Raw genomic sequence first — 26600 nt, forward strand, 5'->3', positions numbered from 1 at the left:
CAACAGAAAATAAAAAAAACTAGGATCATTAAATCCCTTATCAAAAGTCAAATTATTTCTCATCTTTTTCTTTTCCTTTCCCGGCCAGAAGAACCCGGGCCCAGTCATTAGCAAGAAACTTGTAGAGGAGCTTATTATCTTCCATGTCCATCCCTGAATCATCTGTCTCCTATGCTAGCAACTGGAGGGTGGTAGCCACTGCATGAGTGACCTTCAATGTAAATTTAGAAAAAGTATGGAATCCCTCCTCCAAGGTTTTGACTATTGTTTCCAGCGATGTAGTCTTTTCATTTTGTTCCTCCTCTTTTTTGCTTCCATCTTTATCAACCTTTCTAGAACCCTCATTAGTCTTTATCAATTGATTTTCATCCTACAAAACTTGAGTGTTAGTAAAAAAATTTCATTTTTCTTTAACCGAAGAGAAAATTGTGATGGGGGAAGTGTCCACTTTGTTACTGTCTTCACAAAAAGTAATGGGTTGGAGGGTGAAGCTGGCTGACACATGAGTCTCAGTGATAATGTCTTTACTAGCTGATGCCAAGGTATTACCAGCAGATGTCTGGGTATTATCCACCAAGTTTTCACTTTTTTCTTTTTTTCCCTTCCTCATTATCTCTCTTGGAGTCAGAGAAATTTTCCTCCTCTAGCTTCCTTTCCTTGCTCTCAGAACTCTCCTCTTCCTCCTCTTCCACCCTATATCTTTTGGACTTCTTCTTATACCGAGCTTGGGACTTAGCAAGCCTTCCTAACCTTCTCCTACCCTTACCCCCTCCCTCCTATTCTGACTCCTCAATTTCCACATCCACAAGTTTTTCAACCTTAATTTTTTTACAACCCTTTTTTTCCATAGCCAACTCTGGTTTTTTCTTTTTCTTATCCTCTCCGCTAGGGGAGGTGTGCAGGGTGTAGATTTTGGTACCTATGATAGTACTCGGGGGGGGGTAGGGCATAATTTTGATGTTGGCTCTAGTTATCAACCACTATAAACCTAGGGAGATAGAGGGAAAGGTGGAATTGATAGAGCCTAAAAATCAAGCCTTGGTAGATAATGGTAAAATTTAAACCCTTACTCCTTTTTCCCTAACATCATTAACCATATCCTCCAAAGAATGTAATAGAAAAAATGGAATAGAAATGAAATCCCTTTTTCTAAAATGAATGAGCAATGGAAAGTGATAGTAGTAGTAAACTCCAAACTTACCTTCAAGCGTAAGGTATTTCATAATCACCAGGCAGATGTTGTCCCACGGGGTCAAAAGCTTGTCAATTCTGAAGCCTCCCCTATATCACATTGGTTCTTCATTCTCCTCAAAAAAACTAATCATACTGGCCTCATCCACAATTTTTTTGACCTTCCACCATTTTTCTCCCTAATGGACAGCCTAGTAGTCATTGCAATCACTTCCTCATTGACTTGGAATGTAATGTCATTTATTCTGACCTTGCACTCATTCCACTCGTTCATAAATTGGAGTGCACAATTTTCATCATGTCCCACCATTGCCTGCATATAGGAAAGAAATCTGCCTTCCTTTAATAGAAACCAAGTTTCCATTATGTCTTTAAAAATTTCAATCTTCGATGGTTCTAGTCTATTCAAATCTCCACCCATCTCCTCCTCACTAATTTCTGACCCTTCCACCTCAGTAATTCACATTTGAATTTCCTTACCATCAAGGTTCTTGTAAATATTAATTACCAATATTGCAACAATTCTACAAATAACATCAACAGGGGTTTTAATTGTCTCCAAAACTAGTTTTTGGGATGCTTCAAAATCCCAATCAAAATTATGATGGGATTTGCGCGTACTTAGCATTATTATTCTACATCCCTAAATGTACTAACATCCTTTGTACTAAAAATTTGTGTACTTTCAAAGAGGAAGTAATTCAAATTTTTCCTTGTGTTACCATAATGGAAAAATAACTACCACCTCAAATCACCTCCATTTATTATCCAATCAATATGGTTTTGTTGTCTTATCAGCTTCCCCTTAAACTTTATAAAATTTAGCACATTTCATCTTCCTAGGTATAATGTTGCCAAAATTGGCACTGACCTTTTATTTTCCAAATCATGCTTAACTTTTTCTCCCCCCCTTTTCCTTGTTGATCAAGGCCTTCATTTCCTCCTTTAGACTTTCTAAGTTTCTCCAACATGTCAATTTCCTTAATTCAAATCCTATGGTGGTAGCAGCATCTGCCACCACATTTCCTTCTCTATAAATATGTTGCAATTGAACTTTCTCCATCCCATCAACAAGATGTCTTATATCCATGATAACATGTAGTATATTCCAACTTAGTTTAGAAACTCCCCTCACCAAATCAATGATTAATTTTGAGTCCCCTTCTATGGTTATTTCCTTTATCTGCATTTCCCTTATCAATTACAAGCCCCATAACAAAGCCATTGCTTCAGCTAGATTATTACTTCCTCCTCCATTCTTAGAATAGACTAGTAGCACATCTCCATTTCTATCTCTCAACACTCCACCCACCACTCCTATACCCCCTTTTGTAGCACCATCAAAATTTAGCTTAAGATGTGTTAAAGTTGGTGGTTCCCATCTTGTTTTTTGTCTCCTCAAGACCTTGGAGTTATCAAAATGATTGAAACCCTCCTAGATACCCCATCTCTCTGCTATTTATGTTTCTTTTCCACCTAGTTCTTCCTTCGGTAGCTTGCATTTAGCAATCATTATATTTTCCTTTAGCAATTTTTGCATAATTCCTATGACAACCTCCTCTAATTTTTCCTCCTCATGAAATATTTTATTATTTATTTCTTTCCAAATGTGCCAACAAATATAAGGTGGAACACTTTTCCATAGAAGTATTAGTTTAGGGTGATAGAAGGGACAATCCCAGTTTTCCACAAATTGACTTAAGTTATCCTTCAACACCCAACATAATCCCAATTTCTCCCAAAAAAACTCCCATATCTTTAAAGTATATGGACATTTTAGAAATAGGTGGGAGATATTCTCCTCTTCTTCTTTGCAAAGATAACATCTATTTGGTACAATAAAACCCCTTTTTTTCAGATTGTCCAATGTTAGAATTTTTCCATGCTAAACAGTCCACCAAAAAAAATTAATTTTGGGAAGGAGATTACTTATCCAAACTTTATGCCAAATTAGGGGGTACAAATCTTTACTCCATAGATGTTTGTAAGCCAAATTGACTGTAAAGTTGCCACTAGGAGTTAAGTCCCATACCACTTTATCCTCTTGAATTAGAATTGGAATTCTTTGTTCTTCCATTAATTCTTCTAGTTCCTTAAGAAGTTGAATATCCTCCTGAGAGTACATATCATTTTGCAATTTCTTCCAACTTTTTCCTCGGTCAATATAATCCACCACTCACTATCCTATCACCTCCAATTTCTCCATTAGTCTTCTAAATTTGTTGTAAACTAGTGTTTTCCCTCCCATCCAGCTATCTTCTTAGAACTTGATTTTATGCCCATTTCCCAAGATCCATCTTACCCCTTCCCTTAACAGTCCCCTACTTCTAATAATATTCATCCAAATTTTGGAACCTCCTGGGAAATCATTATTAAACAGATTATGGAAGAATAGGGAATTTGAGAGATATTTAGCTTTTGTGAATATTGCTCCAATTACTACTTTCTTCTCCCAATTTCCATCCAACTTTTGCAAGGAGGGCCTTATTCAAGTCTCGAAGTCTTCTAACTTCCAATCCCCCCATTTCCTTTGGTTTACAAACCTCCTCCCAATTGACCAACTTTAATTTTTTCTTATCTTCCATTCCTGACCATGGAAAGTTCCTCTGTATTTTCTCTATTTTGTCAGCCATATTTTGATTAATCTTAAAAAAGAACAAAAAATTAATTGGAATACCTTGGAGGGCCTCAAAGAGTAACTATAATTTACCAACATTACCAGCATTACTTAAAATCATCCCTTTCCATCCTGTCAGCTTCCTTTGGGTTCTTTCAACAATAATGTTCCAAAATTCATTGGTCACCTCCCTAGTGATTAACAATAGTCCAAGATATGTGTCTCGGAGGTTGACCAATTGACAACCTAATATGTTCCTTATACTCCTCTACAAATTAGCTCAATATTAAAAAAATAAAGCTTACTCTTAGAGTAATTTATTTGCTACCCTAAGCTTTCTTCATAATTTCTAAGTATACTTTTCCAAGCCTCAGCTTCCATAATAGAGGATTAACCAAATAGAAATGTGTCATCCATGTTAGAGTAAATAATTAATTATTTATTATTTATTCTATTTACTTAAGCTTACATAGGTAAATGCATTTCATTTATTAGTTGTAGCCTAGGAGTTTGTTATAAGTTGTTGACAATATGGGAGTTTGTTCTCTCCTAAGTCATACTTATCCTCTTACCTTGTTCGAGGACTTTCCACCTCATGTGTATCTATGCTTAGTTGTCACACTTATCTCCTAGCATCTTCTAGCTTGTTCTAGGAGATTCCTCGAGCTCTTTATATTCGAGCTCCCTCATTGTATTTCATAACTCATATCTCATTCTTACATATTGTAAATACATATTTTCTCATTTTCAATATCTTGCGGTCTCTCATGTCCATTTAGGGTTTTTCCCTTGCTCCATGCTCTTCTCTCCTTGGCTTCCCTTTGATAGGTTATTGCATGCAGGTGATCCTAGGCATCTTTGAAGTTGGATTTCATCAACTCCAACATGGTATCAGAGCCTCCCTACTGCTGCTTGGTTGAAGAATTTTTTAAGCTGTGATTTGGAGTCACAAACCCTAGTTTGTTTATGCATTTTTCTTCAAATTAGGGGGACAACAAATTTTTGGAGCACTTTGGACCCAAATGGATGCTTCCATTAGATTCGAAAGGCCATTTACAGTTAGGATTCATATAAAACTTGTTGATTTTAGAGATAGGGCTCCGGGAGGCAAAAAAATTCGGTTGCGGGGTTCCGTACGGACGCAGAGTCAAATTTTTTATAAAAAAAAGCTGCCACCGTAGGGTAGCCTGCGTTCCACTAGCACTTAGCACATGGGCTGCCACAGCTGGTTGCGCGGTCGCAGCACTACCCCGAACTGACCACTACCCGCACGTAAAGCTCCGTCGACGGCTCAGCTCCTGATCGCAGCGATGCCACCTCTACAAACCACCTACGCCTGGTTCCTCATCCGCTTCACCGTAGATCTTTCACCCAGTCACCACTAATGTCTCCACTTGTGACCTGTCAACATTGACAGCGGTACAGTCAACATTTTGTGCACAGTCATCACCGCGCAGGTGTGACACATGGCGCGTGTGCCACGTGGCCCTGCCATGTCATCTTTGCCACATGGCGTGCCACATGGCCTCTTTTTTTGCTGCGATGGCTGACAAGCCATTAATTTTAAGCCAGTGATTTGATGACATCATCCCTGCATCAGCCCATGCACCTCTCCAAGGTCATTTTGACCTACTTGCAATTTTTTGGCCATAATTTGAGCATATGGAGGTATTTTTCTGATCTGAAAGAAGCACCAAAAAGCTAGTTCCAAACAGAGACATTGCTGTAGGTATTTTAATTTTTGATGTATTTTTATTGCCCTTTTTTTAGTTGAAGTCTAAAATTGTGTTTTTGACTCCGGCATGCATATCGTTTGCATCCCATGTCAGTTTTTTGAAAACATTATATTTTTGAAAAGCTGGTTCTATCAACTTTTTAGAAATGTAGTCATTTTCCTTAGATTTTGGTCGATGCTCTTTCTATCATGTTTTTGGCATTTTTTCTAAATGGTGGATATCTTGGGTGTTTCAGGTCCAAGGATCATTTTCCTAGCATGATTTCTTTTTTTTTAGGTTGTACTTTCTTTTTTGTCAGCTTTTTTCTTGTTTTGATCATTGTAGACATCATTTGTAAGTTCTTTTGTATACGCACTGAGATAAAGTGTCACTTTTGCATTTTGGGTTCATGAATGTTGTTTTGAGTCAATTGTACTTGCACTATTTTTATAAAGCACAATGGGGGGGATAGTTGTTTGTTTTTTTAGGCCTTCTTCCTTTGTCAAGTGAGTGTCCCTTCCATGACATTAGCCCCATGCAGCATCATTGTAACCGTGTCTTTATAGGTGTTTGTACATCTTCCTCTCTCGTCGTTCTTGGTTCATCTACAGGAGATTTTTGGCCCACCTTCTCAGTTGCCTGTCATCTCACCCTGTCTACATCAAGGGGAGGTTATGCTATTGTTCTAATGCATCTGTGGTTCAATGGTTTGATAATGTGAACTATGTATTCAGTGGTTGATCCTATATACAAGGCAATTTTAGTGGTTGGCTACCTATGCATTTTGGTGAGATGGATCATCTACCATATAGACACGCTCGATTTGTGCCTTCTTCTTCCATGGAGGTTCTTTAGATCAATAGTTTCTTCTTGATGGTAGAGTTTTTGTAGCTTGTTCATGCTTCAATGATGCTCTTCATGATCACTCCTTGTTCCTATTTTAGGGGACATTCTCCTAGCTGGAGGCTTTTTCAGTTCTTCACTTGGTTCTTACCTCTTTTTGGAGGAGGGTTTTTTCCATGTTGTTTTCTCTCTTTCCTCGTTCACAGAGGTTGCATCCTTTGCATTTGTACATGGGTACCTAACATGGCCTTGTTGTCGGGACCCATTCTGCATTTCTTAGTTTTGTGAGCTTAAGGCATTTCCCTAAGTTGCACTTAAGGGGGGGGTGTTAGAGTAAATAATTAATTATTTATTATTTATTCTATTTACTTAGGCTTACTTAGGTAAATGCATTTCATTTATTAGTTGTAGCATAGGAGTTTGTTATAAGTTGTTGACAATACATGAGTTTGTTCTCTCCTAAGTCATACTTATTCGCTCACCTTGTTCGAGGACTTTCCACCTCATGTGGATGTATGCTTAGTTGTCACACTTATCTCCTAGCTTCTTCTAGCTTGTTCTAAGAGATTCCTCGAGCTCTTTATATTCGAGCTCCCTCATTGTATTTCATAACTCATATCTCATTCTTGCATATTGTAAATACATATTTTATCATTTGCAATATCTTGTGGTCGCTCATGTCCATTTAGGGTTTTTCCCTTGCTCCACTCTCTTCTCTCCTTAGCTTCCCTTTGATAGGTTATTGCATGCAGGTGATCTTGGGCATCTTCGGAGTTGGATTTCATCAACTCCAACAATCCACAAATTGTTGTAACACCTCAGCATCAGCAATAGTTGTAAGTTTTATTCCTTTCACACATCCTGTATTAACCAATTTAGAAAATGATCTCCCCAACACCTCTACCACCATAATAAAAAGATAAGGAGATAGTAGATCAACTTTTCTTAGTCCTCTTTCCACAATAAAATTACCCCAAGGAGAGTCATTTAAAAGGACAGGATACTGAACCATCCCTACCATCATCTTAATAAGTTTATGACTCTTTTATTAAACCCCACCTTCCAAGCACAACATAAAGGAAGCCCCACTTTACCTTATCATATGCCTTAGATATATCCAACTTGAAAGCCATACTAGGTTTTTTATTCTTTTCCATAGAATGTATGATTTCATGAGTAGCTATCATTGCATCTAGGATTTGTCTACCCGGCACAAACCCCTTCTATGGTGTACCTGTAATACTTTCTATGAAAGGCTTAATTCTACTCACTAAGAATTTTGCAACTATGTTATACATTGTGTTATACAAGCTTATAGGTCTAAAATCTAGAAGACTCATGGGTGTCGGGGTCTTCGGGACCAAGGTAGTAAATATTTTATTTATCCTTTTTAGCATCTTCCCTGTTTTGAAGAAATCTTAGGTAGCCCATATCAATTCACTTTTAATGACCTCCCAAAAATGCTGGAAAAATGTAGGGGGGAAGCCATCAGGTCCTGGGACCTTATAGGCTTTCATGGAAAAATAGCCCTTTTCACTTCCTCTTCTGTGATGTTACCTAAAATGCAGTTATTTTCCACATCACCAAGCACCTACGGGATTGTATTTATCAAACTTCTTCTGATAACCCGATTTTCTATATTACTATCTTTTTTATAGGCCTTGCAAAAATACTCTACCACATGTCTTCCCATCTCCTCTTGATCATTATATTCTCTTCCCCCTTCTCTTTCCAACCTGTTAATCATGTTTCTTCTTTTATGATTGGAAGCTGACCTATGGAAGAAAGTAGTGTTTTTGTCTCCCTTAGTTAACCATTGAACCCTTGAGCTATTAAAAATGTTAAAAAATATAAATTATTATATTATACAATATACACTTCTAATATAATATGTACTTTTATATACTTATATTATATTATTTATAATATTATTATTCTCAACCAAGTATAATTATAATGAAAATTTAAATTTAAGATTTAAATTAATTATACTTTATTATTAATAATTGGTAGTTATAATAGTAAAATCGTTATTACTATGATTATTATTATAACTATATAATATTTGTATTTATTAAAATATTTTATATACTATATTAAATTAAAATTAGATTTATACTAAAAACTAAAGGCATAAGCCACTATGTGACACTTGTTTACTTATTTATTTACGTATACAAGTTCTCGTCTAAAGACAAAGATTTACATAATAATAATAAAATTCTATATTCATAGATTTTCCATAAACTATTGTCTACTATTGAAGAAAAGTCATACCTAGATTATTCTTGAAAATGAATTTGTTTGACAATATTTTGACTAAACTTTTTAAAAACATTTTAAATATATTTAAATTCACTCTATGTCATTGTTAATTTTACTGTCATATTGAATTAAATTACTATCAAAATATATAATTGTATAATAGCATATATTAATAACAAGGTTGTGTTACCCAAATATTTTAGTGGGAGAATTAGTTAAATTAATTCTGGAGAGAGAGGTTAATTCCCACCTATACTAAGAAAAAATCTCTCTCCTCATACTACCACTCTCCACGTACCATCTCTCTCCATGTACTAAGAGTGTATATCTTTGCATACCAAATCCATATCTATCTACATACTACCTCCTTCCATGTACTAAAACTTCTAGAAAGAAGTTTGGATTTGGATTCCTCTCACTATGTACTAAAGCTCTTTTCTCTCTATGCATACTCTAACTTATCTTTCACTATGTGCTAAAACTTCTAGAAAGAAGTTTGGGTTTTGGTTGTGTCTTTGCTCTTACTAACCTCATATTTCAATTAATAAAGGATTGAGTATGTAGCCTCATGAAAAAAAGGTTATTGGTAGAATATGAGGGAAAAGGAAAAGAAGATTGAGAAATCAATTATCAGGTTGTTTGCAACAAATCATCATCCCATGCAAATATAAATGTTTTGAAAGTCGACACCATGTGAAGAGTATCATGTGTGAACTACTTGATGGTATGCCTAGAAAACTTGGAGTCATCATGCAGAAGTCATATTTGCAGAGCATCCTTATATGTGCTTCGATGATCTTGATCGAGTGGGAGTTGATTCCGCAATACCTCTAGGAGCCCCAAAAGCTCAAACTTGAATTCATTAAAGTGATTAGACATCCAAAGTAAGGACCAACGATACCAAGTTGAAGCATATGGCAGTAGTATGAGAAATGAGGTGAATTTACCAAGCATCAAGTAAAAGGTATCTAATGACAATGTTTGGGGATTTAGATTCCACATAGGTAGAGAAGGTTGTGAATGCTGAAACCACAAGAAGAAAATTGCCCATGAGTTGTTTGACAAATTGCTTAATTAAACATTAACACTACATGCAACTTGTTCATCCAATTGTCTCAGAGAAATTATAGTCTATCTTATCCAAGGCACATGAATCACTTCATTGAATACCATTAAACAGTATTGACTTGAGGAATAGAGGCACATGATATTACCTTGTTCTGCGACCCATCGACTGGCCTCTCATCTAGCTCAACATGTACATGGATATGCATTTGAAATGTGAAACCATCAATAGAAAATTTGGGAATTGTAGTACAATATGTATGTGCAAAGAATCTGAAAGAAGCTATAGCAATTCATGCAAGTTGTTTGACATAACATCTCAACTGAACCATAGCCTGATACTTCTCCTTGCATTGGGTGAAATGGGAGAACATTAAGTCAATTGCAAGAGCACCATAGTGCAGAGGCATATATGTGGATGGTGCAGAGGCATATATGTGGAGGGAAACTCTTAGATTGTGGCATGTCATTCATCCAAGACTTAAGATTCCATGCACAAAAGGAGAGTGTCTTGATATAATGAGGAGCAATGTGTATGATTTGTCTTATTCACACCATCCAACATGTGATATACCATTTCCCTACAACCACTAAGTGGTAAAGGGATGCTTATTTTTCTCACTCAATAAGAATGAAGAAATGGCAATGTATGGTGTTCTTCCTCTAATGCCTTTATGTTGATAGGGTCTTCAATAAATTCATGAAACTATGAATCCTTTTGTAGCTGCTTTGAGCTTGGCATTCTAGGTGTATGATAATTGCTTTGAACATTGACAAGGTCTATGAGCTATTTGATGAAATGCCTCAAGGAATGTCACCATAGAAAGGAATTGGAGAGGTTATGCAATGTACACATAGTATGAGGAAGGATACCAATGATGAACACAAAGGCATAAATTAATCTATTATTTGTTTGGAAGGCACACATTGCCACCTTGGTCATGGAGATACATGATGGTACCAATAAGGCACATGAGTTGGTAAGCCCATAATCTGAATCTCAAATCCTAAGAATGAAAGATTGCACATCAAGGAAGATTCATGGTCAAAGGCCTGCATATATATATATATATATATATATAAGAACTTTGAAAAGTATGAAGGAAAATTTTGACATGATACTTCAGGTGAATTTGTATGCTTTGAAGCCAATAGTTTGAAAATACGAAGACAAAGGAACATCGATCAAAGAATTTGGTAAGCAATACTATGAGGAACAAATTCCAAGGCAACGAGCCTCCTGTGATATCAACAAGCACACTTCCTGAGATATTGAATACAAAGACAAGACATATGGAAATTGCAAACTTTTGGAAGATGATGAGCAGAGAAGGTAGATCACCTCTAACACAACGAACATTGGAAAGTGGTCTAGCCCATGCAGGAGGACATCCACTTGTAGTTCAATATGTGGAACTAGTTCTGGAATGTTTCAAAGCGTATGATTAGAATTCCAGAGACATCAAGAGCTCAGGAGGTAATATCGTGGTGAGGCTAGATTTGGTGTCTATCTCCATCACATTCAGATTGCCAGTAAGAGATTAATTCACAGAAATCTCTAAAGAAGGTGCTCAAGGATACTTCCATCAGAATAAGAAAATGTGTTTGAATGTTATTGCTAAGAGTTGGATGGATCAAGCTAGAAGAGGGCAGTCACAATTACCAAGAGTGGTGCATAGAAATATCTTTAATGAAGACATTTCTGATATGATAATTCTCCTCAATAGGATAGTGGGAAATTAGACTGTTGAAGACTTTCAAGATTAGATATTTTTGTACAATAGTACCATCACTACTAGAAATCAATTTATAGATTGGGGAGAAATTATTAGTGATGTCCTTCATCATCAGTTAACCAAATTCAATGCGAATTAGGGGTTTTACATGTCCTCGTACCTAATGTATGCAATTGCTAGTATGAAGTCTTGGCCTAGTCTTAATCCTTATGGGGAGTATAACTTAACCATGCAAATTTGTAATTATTTACCCCAATTGCAATTAAAACAAAGCAACGCACACTTTCACAGGGTGAATGATGTTTTTTCTATGTTCATAGCTAGAGAGCTACAGGGAGATATAGGACTTTGAATTTCTCTTGAAGAAACCAATCTCATCAGTACTTATGATAGGTTTTTCATAAAGTACCCCCGATTCACTTACATCCCCATTGGAGGTTTTCAAGATTGTCCTCTTATGTTGCCTCGCTTCGTAGGTGACAGGTTGGTGCTTTCAAAACTTTGCAAGAAAATTGATCAGGTAAAAAAAAAGTGCAAGAACAAAGGATCAATTCCTTCCCCAATCGGTATTGGGCATTACAGTTATCTTTCTTCTTCAGATGCTAAAAATATCAAGAGATCCATGGTGAACATGACTTTATACTCTTTCCACAGTTGTTTCCCATTTGATGGCAGCAAGTATGTTAAAAACAACTTGGCACTGGGACTTGGCTATCTCCATTTCCCTACGATGGAAGACTATTGGACAAACAGTGAAAATGACTTCGAAGTGAGAAGAAGGGACTGGATGAGATTCACAGTACAAAAAATAATTGATTACAAAATGGGATGGGATGTGATAGGCATAAAAGAGGATGGATCAAACTTAATTGATCCTTTCTTCTTTGAGTGGATATAGCTATTAGAATTGCCATACATTAATTGGTCTCTGCCAGAATTGAAAGACCTCGAGGAAAGAACCTTCTTTGTGATTCAAAAAATTGAGAACTAGTTAAAGAATAAGGTTAGAGAAGTCATGGCTACTAGATCAATAGGAAGAGGCAGTGCAAAGAAAAATAATAATTTCCAAGAAGGTACATTGGTTTCAGCCATTATGTCTTCTATCCCTAGTTCTTCTAGTTCTTTACATAGCACACAAGGTGGAGATGATGGTGAAGATCCAGATAAAGGAGTTGATCTAGTTTTAGCATGTGAGCTCAACGTAGTCACCAGGAAGAGGAGATCAAAACCCAAGGAGAATACTTTAAAACCAATTTTAAAAATTATAAATGAAGCTCCTGAGATGAATGCTTTACCATCATCATTCATAGATGAGATTATTCAATCCATAGCATCCCCTACACACTCATTGTCTCTTGAAAGGTTGGAAGCAACTCAAGAGGTGCTAGCTGTAGAGAATGTGTATAACTTGGATTTATCATCTATAGTCCTACAAGTTCCTTCAGTAATCGACTCATCTACCCATATCTCAACATCTTGGTTACAAAAAATTTTGGAGAGAAAGAAGAAAAGGATGATCCAATTGGAAGCACCAAATTTGGATGTCATAGCTGATTTAGTGTATAAAGGTATGAAGGTAAAGAAGACTAGAATTGATTCTAGATTGGTAGTTGATTTTAGCATAACTAAATTGGATCTAGGTCGGACCAGTCATGAGGGAAGAGAGAATAATTTTCAAGCGTTAGTTGTTGTCCTAATGGAATAGTCAAGGAGAGATAAATATGCTAAGAATCAACTCATGTGTCAAGTTTGAGCCCTATGCATCTGATCAATGGTCGATGATTCCTTTCTAGGCCCTAGTTCATCTACAGAAATAACAGGAGACCCCAAGAAGATGTTTGATGAAGAAACCATTCAAGACATAGGAGAATTCCAAGCTTATGGTAAGATGGTGAAAGCATGGATAAAATGCATGAAAGAACGAACATCAAGTCTATTTCATGAAGTTAAGGTTACATATGCTAAAGTAGATCACATACAACAAAACATTCAAAAAGAGTTAGCAACTCTCAAGGAACAACAAACATTCTGGAGAGAAATTGATGCTAATTTAGTAGAGATTAAAGGAATGGACAACGACATAGTCAAATCATTGAAGTTAGTCACCAGTGGAGAAGAAGAGTGAATTGACATATGGCTGGAAAACATCAAATGGAAAAATGATAGCATGAATCAACAATTGGATGAAGGAGAATAGTTTAAACTCTTGCAAGCTACTAAAAAGGAAGGCCTTGGAGAATATACCAATGATTGTAGAAGGTATCCCTATTAGCAAACACACCCAAGATCCAGACATATCTTCCATTTTGGAATGCATAGAGGTAAAGATTGGCATAGAACTTGGCAGTAAACAAAGTTTAGATGCTAACATTATGACAAGATTGAGCAGTCTCTTAGTGGCATTGGACTCTTGCATTAAAAAATTACCAGGTTGCATCCTAGAATTGGATGAAGTTAGAAAAAGACACGATCTATGCAAGTTGAAAATGCAGAGTTTAATCATCATCAAACAAGCCTTTGGCATAGGTCATCAAATCATTTAGATCATACAAGGAAAACTTGACTCACCTACTCATAGCACCTACAAATCAAAGAGCAAGCTCAGGAAATATCAATGATCATAGTTGAAAGTTAGAAGTGGATATGTCTAAAGTTGTCTTAGATTTTTGTTTATATATTTTGTAAAGAGGTCAACTTTAGAATCAATTTTGGTTTTAGCCAATGTCTTAACTTTTTCTAACTATAGTTAAGCATTGAAAGTTAGAGTTGGTTACAAACTATCTTCAGATTAGTCCAAACTCTAACTTTTTTTAGTAGTTACGAACCCGAAAGGTTAGTTATTCTAGAATAGCTATAAATTCATGAATCTCAATGTAACAGGGGACTTTTTTTGGACTTGGAGAGAGGGAACACTTATGTTTTGATAACAAGGCAATTTTTGGAAAGTGTGTACAATTGTTCTTGTAATCAATCATTTCTTAAGTTCTTGGTGTTAAGCAATAAAAGAAAAGTACATTTTGCATTCTCTTTCCTACTAAATCTGAATTGTTGAAGTGTTGATTCATTAGTATGAGTATTTTCATAGTATGGTGTAAATATTCATGAATCATGAATTAGCATTGTGTTGATGATAGCTATCAAGCGTAGTTCTTGTTTGTTTTCATTAGCAGTCTAGATCAATTTTATGGAAACATTGAAGTTGTGTGGTGCATTCATCATCAATAGTTTCCTTTATATATTCTAAGTTGTAATCATCTTTATTGAAAAATCAAAATTTTATCTTATGAGGGAACTGCCCCTCTAAACATAGAGGAAGGTCGGATATCAAGGGCCTATCCAACTGTTGGAGAAATTGATTTACCACACACTTCATTGGGCTAAATCACGTATTTTCTAAGTGACAAATTTGTTTACCAATAGGTCAACAACAACTTAGTTCCTCCAAAAAAAAGTGGCACGATTTTTTTAATTTATCTATAGAAATTGAAAAAATATGACTTTGGTTTTGGAAAAGAAAATTAGAACAGATTTTTAAAATAGATAATATTTTTTCTCAAAACATAATTTGAAATTTAACTTTATTAAAAATAATATATAGTTATTATAATTTGAAATTCAAATTATAATTTTAATGAATTTGTCAATTTTCAATATACAATTATTGACTTCAATTCTATAATTAATTGTAGGAAATATTTATGTAAATTATTAAAGTTAAGTAATTTGCCTATGACAGGAACTAATAAAAGATAAATGAAAATGTGCTATAGTGAAATTATATTTTTACTCATTAGTGTTCATATAAGTGAAAACATGTTCAACAAGTGCCACATAGTGGCTTTATTTGCCGTAAACTATAGTTTAATTAATAGAGTTAAAAAAATATAATATATTAAATAAATTTATTAATATGTTAATATTTAATTAATTTTAACATTTTTGGATCAAAATTTTACAAAACAATAAATCTAATTTTTAATTTTGAAAGAAATCATTCAATTTTAAATATTTAAGTATTTAAAATTAATTTTTTTAATATAATATATATATATAATTAACTTATGTGGATGACAAAATATTTGTAAAGGAAATATTAGTCATTTTAATTTATAATTTAGAAAGATTAAGAAATTATCATTCTATTTTAAATATTAAATATTTGAAATTAATATATTAAAATATTAAAATATTTATAATTAATTTGTGTGCAAATATTTTTTTATATAAAATATTACTCTTTTAAAAATATAATCATTTAAGCATACTATAGTGACTTGATAATTCTTAACTAATAACTAATTCTTTTTACCTTTTCAATTGTTTATGTCTACAATAGTTCATAACATTAATTATTATCAAATTTAAAATGTTGTTGTGATCCATCTTTGCTAATATAAAATAGTTGCTACATTTTAACTATACTATAATGACTCATAATTACATTTCTTATTAATAATTATTTTTTCATCTTTTCACTTGTTTGTTTAGGTAGTGCTTGCTTAAAATCCACTCTTATAAGACTCCAATCATATGAGCCAATCAAGTTTAAGTAAATTAATTTTTAAAAAATTAAAAATTAAAAATTTCACAAATAAACATTACAAAAATCAAAATTTAAAATTTAAAAAAAAAATACTTACATATGGTTGGTTGTCATTGAAAGTTTTAATTACTAGTTAAATATTAGTGATTGCAATAGTATATTGCAAATACAATAAAGTGCATAAATAAAATTAAGTTAAAATAGTATATGTTCTTAGTTTATAATTCAATTTATTTATTCTATATCATATTTAATAATCTAAATTAAATTGTAAATCTAATATTGCAATTACTTTATAAACTATAAATAAATTTATTGAATTATTAAAATTATAGTTCAATAATAGTCATTTTAAAATTTCAAATTTTGTAATATAATAAATTTAAACCAAATTATAATTCTAATTATATAATAAATATTTTTATAGGAAAAAAAAATATTAATTGAAACTAAAATTAAAGTGATATATAATATTATAATTAGAACTAACTACTAAATTATGTGACACTAGTTGATTTTAAATTGAAATGAATAGATATGTTGAAATTGAATCTTCGTCATAAATTTCTTCATCCGCTAAAATAGTGTTAAAAAGTAGATGCCATCATTGATAAGCCTGTCCTCACAAAAGTAGCAAATTGGTGAAAATTGCGCCCACCGTGGGGCTCGAACCCACGACCACAAGGTTAAGAGCCTTGCGCTCTACCAACTGAGCTAGACGGGCAGATGTAATTTTCACGTTATTCAATATCAAATTCATTTCAAAACTCGGCAGCTCTAACCAACGACTCAACCCATCGCTCTGCCTTGATAATAAGGTAACGTTAGCGCTTGAAATCGTTACCTACACCTCTAAATATTGTTTTGATTATTGCCTTAGTTTGCAAGCGGTGCAAACAACTACAATTTTAAGACTATAAAATAAATAAATGTTTCTAACATATTAGAAAAAATAACTTAAGTTTTAATATGTTATTGTAATTAGTTTTGGTTTATGATAGTCGTGAATCAATTAAAAGATCTTTTTTATTTATTTTCTTATTTTTTGAAGTATTATAGAATCTTTTTTGTGGGAAGCTTCTTCCTTATATATTTTTTAGGACAAGATTTTCTTGGTTAATATATCTACATAATTAATAAAATTTAAACCTTATTATCTACGATTTAAAATGATTATGATTTTTCTTTTTTGTTTTTAAATACTACTATTCCACAATCAAATAATAACTAATTGCATAATTTTCATTCTTAACTAACCTTATAAATTTGAAGCTTAACCATTATTTTAAATCCTCCAAAATACCAAACTATTATCAATTATGAATTTCTTGATTTGAATTTAACTTTACCAATTTTTTACATAACATTAGCTTATTTCTTTATTTTTCAATTAGTGTCATGCAAATTTTATTTTATTCATCCAATAAAAAATAGCTTTCCACTTTTAATTGAAAAACCTAATCCAATAATGTGTGTGTGTGTGTGTCTCCTTACTCCAAATGCAAAACATATGTTTCTACCTCTTCTTTTAATCCATGTTAGTAGGATATCTAGTGGAGCACCCTACATTCCAAAGGTCCAATGATTTAATAGAAATAACATATATATTATATTTTTGTATATTTTAAAATTTGTAAAATAATATTTTTTTTATGAGTTCTAGAGGCTTTCCATTTTATTAAAATGTAAGGTTAAAATGAATTAATTGTTAGAACATTTAGAATAACTAAGAGGGGAGTGAATTGGTTATCCAAGGTCCAGATGGACCAACTGAACAAACAATTACTTAAACAATTTCAAAACTTATCATTCCATAGCTCCGTCTCTACAATCAACTTTTAGTAAGATCAACTAGCTATCCATTGTCCTAAATATAATAGAGTTGCAGAATGTAAACATTAATTAGTAAAACACCATAAATAACATCCACACAAGTTTGACACTAGCATTTAACGTAGAAACCCAATTTGGAAAAAACCACTAGTAACATATCACCAATTTTTCACTCTTTTGAAGTGAGCTATGTTAGGAACCAACATGTTAAAGGTCACAAAATACACTATTAAATGTCACCTTGTCAAAGGATTTAATCACCCTGTTAGGAGTGGCCTTGTTAGAGGACTTTAGAACATTCCATTAAAATGTCACTTTGCTAAAAGATTTAAATATGACTCTTAGGTCCTTGATTAAAGGATTTCAAATACTATTTACAATGGTTAGAAAGTAACAATAGGTTTTGATTTGTCAAGTACAACTCACTTTGCATATACATATCTCAATTCGGTTCACATGCATTGATTCACTGACTGACCCTCATTGTCATCTTAGTCTTTGATTCGCTTCACAATCCTTCAAGGGATCACTCTCCTTCTCTTCACAACTCTTCTCATCCTACTACTCAAATTCTCCAGTCAATAATATCAGCAACTGCTCCAACTTTCAACAACACTTTGGAACTCTCTAAAAGTTTGTCATTATAGCTCCTTAAATAGGTAATTCTAATATTTTGCCACTTAAACATCACCATAGATCTTCTAATCACCATCTTGTTTATCATCTTATTTTCTAGAAACTTCTTCATGAATCCATACCTTAGGTCATTTACCTAATCCTCTCCTAGCACTACATAATCCAACTCATTGATCCTTATCTTCAACACACTTTCCACATTTCAAGAAATCAAATTAGTTGGCTAGAAGTTATGATTTCTGATAAACTGTAAAAATGTTGTTCCTCAGCCAACACTATGTTCTGACAATTAGTCATCACTAGGTTACTTAGTTGCTACTAAATTTTTTGCTTGGCACATAAACTGTCACTCGCTCAATGCTAATGCTCGGTCAACACTAATTATGCTCAGCTTGTTCTGATACTTGGTTGATACTAGCATCACTTGACATATACTTCAAGTTCCTTAATCTTCTACTCTGTTGCTCGGTCAAGCCTATGCATTTGATATGTCTTTGATCACATCTTCAAGGCTTTAACAATACTCTCTTCTCCACTTGCAATATGATTTAAACAATCACTTTATCTAGTCAAAGTCAAACTAATCAAGTGTCCATTTGTAATTTCCTCTTTATAACTCAACCTTTCCTCTAGATACTTTTGTTATAAACAACTTCTCAAATCCTCTTCATCAATGAAATAGATATGACACTCAGATCAAATAGCAAACTATCTCACCAATAGGTTTGACATCAATGACAACATAACAATTTTCCAATTGTATTTTCCAACAATCTCCATCTTTGGCATTGATGGCAACACCTCTAGTTACCAAGCGATCTAAAACATGTTTTGTCTTGAGCAACATCCTCAATGTATCAGATCTTAATCATTATCCTTAGTTTTATTCTTATTCTCATCTCTATAACTCCGATATGCAACACATAAGCTCTTTCTATCATATGAGATCTGGCAACACCTCTAGTAAGTCTTATGAGCTCTCTCTTAGTAATTTATCCCTATCACATGGATATCTTACTTTCATTTTCTCCCTTTGGATATCTCTCCCTCTTTCTTATTATAACAACTTTCACTATCTCCCTCTTTGACAATAATGCTAAAGACATTTCAACTCATGCATCTTTTCCATGTAGATAACTAGTTTACCTCTAAGATATTCATGATCATCTTTAGTTAAAACTTTAGTGAATATATCAACTATTTTCTCTTCAGTGTTCACATACTCCAATTTCACTTCTATGTTTTGAACTAGCTCTCTCAAGTAATGATACTTGATGGCAATATGATTTGTCTTTGTGTGCATTACAGGATTCTTTGATATGTTAATAGTACTAGTGTTATCACAATAAATAACCACTAGATCCGTGATCTCTTCCATCATACCTTTCAAAAATTGCTTGATCCATATGATATTTGAACAATTTACTACTATTGCCATGTACTTAGCTTCAAATATTGATTGAGAAATGTGGTCCTACTTCTTGCTTGTCCATGAAATTAGTCTCTTTCTTAGAAAGAATGCACCTCCACTTGTGCTCTTTCTGTCATCAACATTTGTTGCCCAGTCAAAATTAGTAAATACCTTGAGTTCAAACTTGTCATTCTTCTTGTAGTACAATCCATAGTCTTATGTTCCTTTTAGATATCTCAATATCCTTTTTACTACCATCATGTGATTTTCCTTAGGACTTGCAGAAAATCTTGCAACTATCCTAACTGTTAACACAATATTAGGTCTACTATGAACAACATATTGCATTTTTACAATCATTGATTTGTATAATGTCTAGTTCAAATCAATAGAATCATCACTCTTAGATAATTTGTGTCTAATGACCATAGGTGTACTAACTAATCTTGAATCTTCTATTCCAATTTGTTTTAGTATCTTCTTGATATATTTGGATTGAGTAACAAAGATAGCTTACTTCATTTGATATACGTGTAAACCAACAAAGAATTTGATCTCACCAAACATTGACGCTTCAAATTCCTTTTTCATTTCATCAAAAAATGATTTGCATAATGCTTCCTTGTTTACAAATATGATATCTTTAACAAAAATTTAGATAGCAATACCTCATTGTTCTTTCCAGTCTTCAAGTATAGATTATTGTTATCATTTGTTCTTGCAAAATCAACCTTCACCAAGTAGTTATGTAGTCTTTCATACCATGCTCTAGGGGCTTGTTTCAAAACATATAAAGCCTTGTACAATTTACACACCATATTTTTCTTGCTAGGATCCACAAATCCTTCAAGCTGCTCTATGTATACTTCTTCAACAAGTATCCCATTCAAAAATGCAAATTTGACATCCATCTAATATACCTTAAATCCTTTATAAGCATAATATGCTAGTAGTGTTCTAAATCCTAGTCTTACTAAAGAGGCGATTGTTTCCCCGTAATCAACACCTTCTTCTTGTGCATATCATTTGCATACCAATCTAACCTTGTTCCTTATGACTTATCCATTTTCATTCATCTTGTTCCTAAATACCCACTTTGTTCCAATAGCATTTTTGTCTTTGGTCTAGGTACTAGTCTCCATGTTTTTTTCTTTACAATTTGCTCAATTTCTTCATTTATTGCTTGTATCCAATCGTCATTCTCCAAAGCATCTCTCATAGATTTGGGCTCAAACTCACAAAGTAAGCATGTATCACTTCTGAGCCTTTTCCTTGTCATAACACCAGATTCTTTATCTCCAATGATTTTCTCAGGTGCATGATGTCTTCTCACATATTTTGCTAGTACAGGCTATTTTCTTCTTTGTTCTTCAACATGTTCATTTTGAAAAATGATTTCAAGCTCATTGTCTATCTTTGGTTCAGGTTCTAATTCATTTTTTGCATGCTCGACATTTTCTTCCTGATGTCTAGCTTCCTCTATTTGTGAACGGTCATCATTTCCCTATTGCTCAGTACCCACAGTCTGTTGTTGCAACTTGACATTCCTAGTTTGTTGTTGATTTATAGCTTTGTTCTCTTGTTCAGATGGTGTTATAGGAGGACTATTACTCACATATATGAATGAATTGTAGTCTTCAAGTTTTGTCTCGCATTCAATGGGTAAAAGCACAAACCTGTGCACCTTTTATAAAGAAATGTGATATCAGAATGTGACAGTTCAACATTAATGACAAAAAAAATTTTACAATATGAAGATGATGTAAACTGATGAAATGTGTAGAATTGTATGAATTTTATGCCTATAATTTTTATAATTTTTTTGACTAAGTATTTATTCATTTTATTTTATTTTGAAGTCCCTTTTTTAACTATAAAAAATATAGGATGTAGTTCCCGTCAAACAAGTATGTGCAAATCATCTTTTTTTTCTTCTGATTTGAAAATATTTTATAGATGACATGTATAGCTAGTGAACAAATAAATAAATAATTATTTTTTATTTATATTTTCTTTGTTATAAGTACTCAAGTTCAACCTTGTTAGAATCCAATAGTTTTTTCCTCCAGTCAAAACTTCCCTATCAAATCTATACCTTCTTGAAAAAAATTACATATTCGTGAAGAGGATTCTCTCCTCTAGTGATAAATATTTTATTTTTATTTTTTGATATGATTTACTATTTTTTTCATTTTTTGAGAGAGCATCTTCTGAAATGTTGAAATATTGACTTATAATATTTTGAGATTATAACATATTATAACTAATCAAAACACTCAAAAATTTATATAATGATGATATTGAATTTGAGATCTATAAAAGGGTATTTTTAGTTTTTGAAAAAAATTGAGTTTTGATAGAGAAATGATATCTTACCAAAACAGGTTTTTGTATCACAAATGGTGACACAGATTTGTGCTTTTACTTCAACTTCATTCCTTTTTGTATACTCATAAACTTTTACATTTTCACTTTCCACAACTTTGTTAGTGTTAGTCTAATGCCTATCCCTAGTTGACCCTTTCATGTTGTATTGCCAAATTCTTTTAGGCTACTTATATGATTTTGTGTTATGATTATCAGTAATTGGTTACCGGATTTGATTAGATGTTATTTCATACTCAGTTAATTTATGTAATGAGTTAGTTAATTTATGTAATCAGTTACTTAGTTATTTCATGTGTTCGGGATTATTTTGATGATGATGCTAGTATACAATGGTTTAAGTTATCTTATGATGATTAGTTATATGGATGTTTTATATGTAATTTCTATGGTTACTTACCCCATACTTGCATTTGTATGATGTACTTTTTTGTTTTACTTTATGATTGACGTTCTTGATGTGGTTGAGGGAGGGAGTCACAGTAACCTACTAGTTAGGATCTACATGATGTACCACTCCCCGCCATTTTCTATTTAGTTTAGATTATATGTGTATGTACATGCTCAGATTTTATGTAGATTACAGGTACCGAACATTGACTTCCCTAAATTGTCAAGATGAGTGTGCTCAATCACAATATCTCAATGATAAAAATGGGGAGATAATTCTCAAGTACAAACCCTAACCTAAGCCAATTGTCCTAGAAAGTAGGGAAAGTATCTAAGTTGTTTACCCATCTAAATTTATCAAGTGACATGAATTCATGATTTTTACCCTGGAGTTTGAATCTATGTTTTGTCTTTTAGTTGAGTTTTTGTATTTGGTTTTGTGGGTCTGTTGTAATTTTCTATCATAATTAAATCAGCTTTAAAAGATAATTTAATAAAAAAATTATAAAGAAAATTCAATATTTAACTATATTTAATTAATTGAGAAATTAGTTAAATAAAAAAAAAAATTTAAAAGATTTAATTAAAGTTCCAATTTTTGTGTATTTATATTTTTTTTTAATTTTATAATAATTTATTTAGGAGTTTCATTTCAATAATAAACTCTAAATAATATTATTAGTTGAATTAATAAATATATTATTAAAGATGTCATGTGATTTAATAAGAGAGAGAGAAGGAATTGATTTAATAAAGTTTATTTTAATTGAAATGAAAATGTTTGCACATAAAATTAAAATATAATAAAATAATTAGAAAAAGGTTTCGCGTGATTGCAAAATCGAAGCCCTGCTCTTTGTTAGGAAATCAAAGCTCATTTCTCGAAAGACATGTTTGAAGGAGCCATTTTCTGAGAAGAGGGTTTCCAAGGAGAAAAGAGAATTGCTTGTGGGTTCTATGCATTTGATTTTTTAGCATCAAATCTAGGTAGGATATTGTGGGTTTTATGCAATAGATTCATCCTTTAAAATACTTGTCTTCTTTGTGATAGATGGATCTGTTTGAGAATTCTTCTAGGTTGAAACCCTTGTTTGAGAAAATTGATTTTTGTTATTAAATTGTTTGTGGTATAAATCTAAATACTTTGTTTGAGAATTTGATTGTTCTTCATTTGGAAACCTCTATAAACAAATTGATAATTTTGAAACCCTCCTTTTGTAAGTTTAGAGTTTCGTATTTTGATTTGAGATGGGGTTTGAGAAAGAATACCAAAGATTAAATTATTAAATTTAATTGTTTCTTTTTCATTGCCCTATCAGATATATTATGCAAATTTATTAATATATATGTATATAGTTACCATAGTAATGTATAAAGTGTGATAACTATTATATATATATATATATATATATATATATATATATATATATATATATATATATATATATATATATATATATATATATATATATATATATATATATATATATGATTGTGAAATGGCTTTTAACCGGGGGGGGGGTATGATATTGATTTGGGTTTTATTTAATAAAAAAAAGAATTGTTTTTAGTGGGAGCGAGGCACCACCCCCCATCTCTCATCCTTCTTTTTCCCCTCTGATCGCTGACTACTTCCTTAAGGAACATATGTGGCAATCCTGCTACAGGTATTGTTGACACAGTACCTTGATGTTGCGTTAGCAAGGCTGCGCACAATGGTAACCAATGGGCTCTTTAGTTTAAGGGTAAGTTTTTGTTAGTTTTTAAATTTAATTTTATTAATATTTTAATATATATATATATATATATATATATATATATATATATATATATAATTTAAAATAGTTTTATTTTTATATGTATATTATTGAATGTTAAATGTTTTGTTAATAATTATTATATATTATAAATATTATTAAAATAGTAATTATTACTTTGTTAATAAATATGTAATTATTTATTATGATTAATATGAATTTTGAATAATTAAATAATTTTGATCTTTAATAATTAAATTAATTATTTTTAAATCATTTATTAGATTTAATGAAAGATTGATAATTGACAAAATATATTTGAAAAGTAAACTTGAGTATTGCAATTGGGAAAATGATTATTCTAATAAACTCAATTTTACTTGACAATTCAATTTTATATGAAAATGATTATTTTTATTAGGGGAAATTTATTACATCTTTTGGTTATTTGGAAACTGCAGTAGTTTTGATTACTTTGGAAGAATGAAAACTGAAACCATATTTGTATATCGAACCTTTGTGTTTTGAAAACCAATTGAACTATGAAAACAGTTGTTAAACTTCTAATGAGATGTATGTTGTATTTCATGTTGGGGTTTTGGGTTTGACTTAGTTGTTGGGATTAAAGATAGAGTAACTAAGAGGGGGGTGAATCAGTTAGTAACAAAAATTAATCCACAAATCTCTTAGATGTCTTAAAGATCTAGTTACTGCTCATACTCGGTAAACAAATGTTGTAACTCAGTAAATTAAACTATTACTTTCTTTTCAAGCATTCATGCATGTAACTAAAAATAAAGCGAACACAAAAGACACCGGATTTAACGTGGAAACCCAATATGGGAAAAACCACCAAGTAACTAGTCACCAATTTTTCACTCTTCTGAAGTGAGCCCTGTTAGGAGCCAACCCCGTTAAAGGTTACAATACACACTATTAGGTGTGACCCTGTTAGAGGATTTAATCACCTTGTTAGGAGTGGCCTTGCTAGAGGTATTTAGAACAATTCAACTAAACTATCACCTTGTTAGAGGATTTACAAGATGGTTGTTAAACCAACTCTGTTAAGAGATTTGAAATCATTGCTATAATGGTTAGAAAGCAACAATGAGTTGACCTAAAGAAAATGCAACTGAATTTGCTAGCTACAGGTCTCTGTTCAGCATCATTAGATCCTCCTTGATCAAATATGACTCTGTTGCTCCTCAATGATCTCTGATCATCCTTCAAATTCACTTCCACAATAATCAGCCTTCATATCTCATTACTTCCACCTTTTTTTTGCATCTTCCACACACTTAGAATTCACAACTTGACCTCTTACTTATACCATTCGGATTGTCAAGTCGGCTCATTCACATGTTACATTTACCAATAAACCATATATCAGTTAGCTACAGATATAACTCTAAACAAATAAACATTATTTCGTAAAATAGTGAAATCCTTTACTAGTCAACCCTGCTCGGTAACTACTGCTTCCAAAAATTTCTTGAGTTAACCTTCTTGACTCGGTTAACATTGCAATATCATTAAAATCCTTTGGCTGTTGAGTTTACTCGGTAAGAATTGAATCTCATGGTAAGAACTGCTTCTACCAAATTACCTTTGATGATTGAGTGAGCTCGGTAAGAACTGCTTCTTCCAAATTACCTTTGATGACTGAGTGAACTTGGTAAGAACTATTTCTATCACATTTTCTTCGATTACCAAGTGAGCTCGGTAAGAACTAAATTTCTTTGATTACCTTGAAAGCTCGGTAATCAACTGTCTACTAGGTAGACACTGCAAACTATCTTTACTAACCTTGGGCTCGGTAGACACTGGTTATTGCCTTGCTAACCTTCTGAGCTCGATAGACACTATCCTTTGCCTTGCTAACCTTCTGAGCTCGGTAGACATCATCTGATGACTGATATGACATTTGTGTGACATCAAAGACAACACAAAATTGAACAATTGTATCCAACATTAGTATGTTGAGCAATCAGGATGTCTACCAGAGGCTTGGGGGTTTTTGTTCTATGATGACGTTATGTATATGATCTTTTATACCCGAACATGGTGATGTGTCATGTATCTTCTATGATGAGTTTGTTTAGATGTTTGTAGTTCTTTCCAATTTCTTGTGTAGGAGTGAGGTGAATGGTGTGACTTTTCTGGTGTAACCTTTGAGTCTTCGATAAGTAGGAAATAATTTCCACAACAAGTCA

At 32.7% G+C, this 26600-nt stretch overlaps 1 non-coding gene across 1 annotated transcript; it reads right to left on the minus strand.

Annotated features, from left to right (window-relative positions):
• Positions 1 to 16626: 16626 nt before the first annotated feature.
• Positions 16627 to 16699, minus strand: TRNAK-CUU (transfer RNA lysine (anticodon CUU)). Its single transcript has one exon. It is a non-coding gene; the product is annotated as a tRNA-Lys (tRNA).
• Between the last annotated feature and the right edge of the window lie 9901 nt (positions 16700 to 26600).

This window comes from Cupressus sempervirens, chromosome 5 (assembly GCF_028749045.1).
Source record: "Cupressus sempervirens isolate cs-2001-9-10 chromosome 5, ASM2874904v1, whole genome shotgun sequence".
Classification (NCBI taxonomy): Eukaryota; Viridiplantae; Streptophyta; class Pinopsida; order Cupressales; family Cupressaceae; genus Cupressus; species Cupressus sempervirens.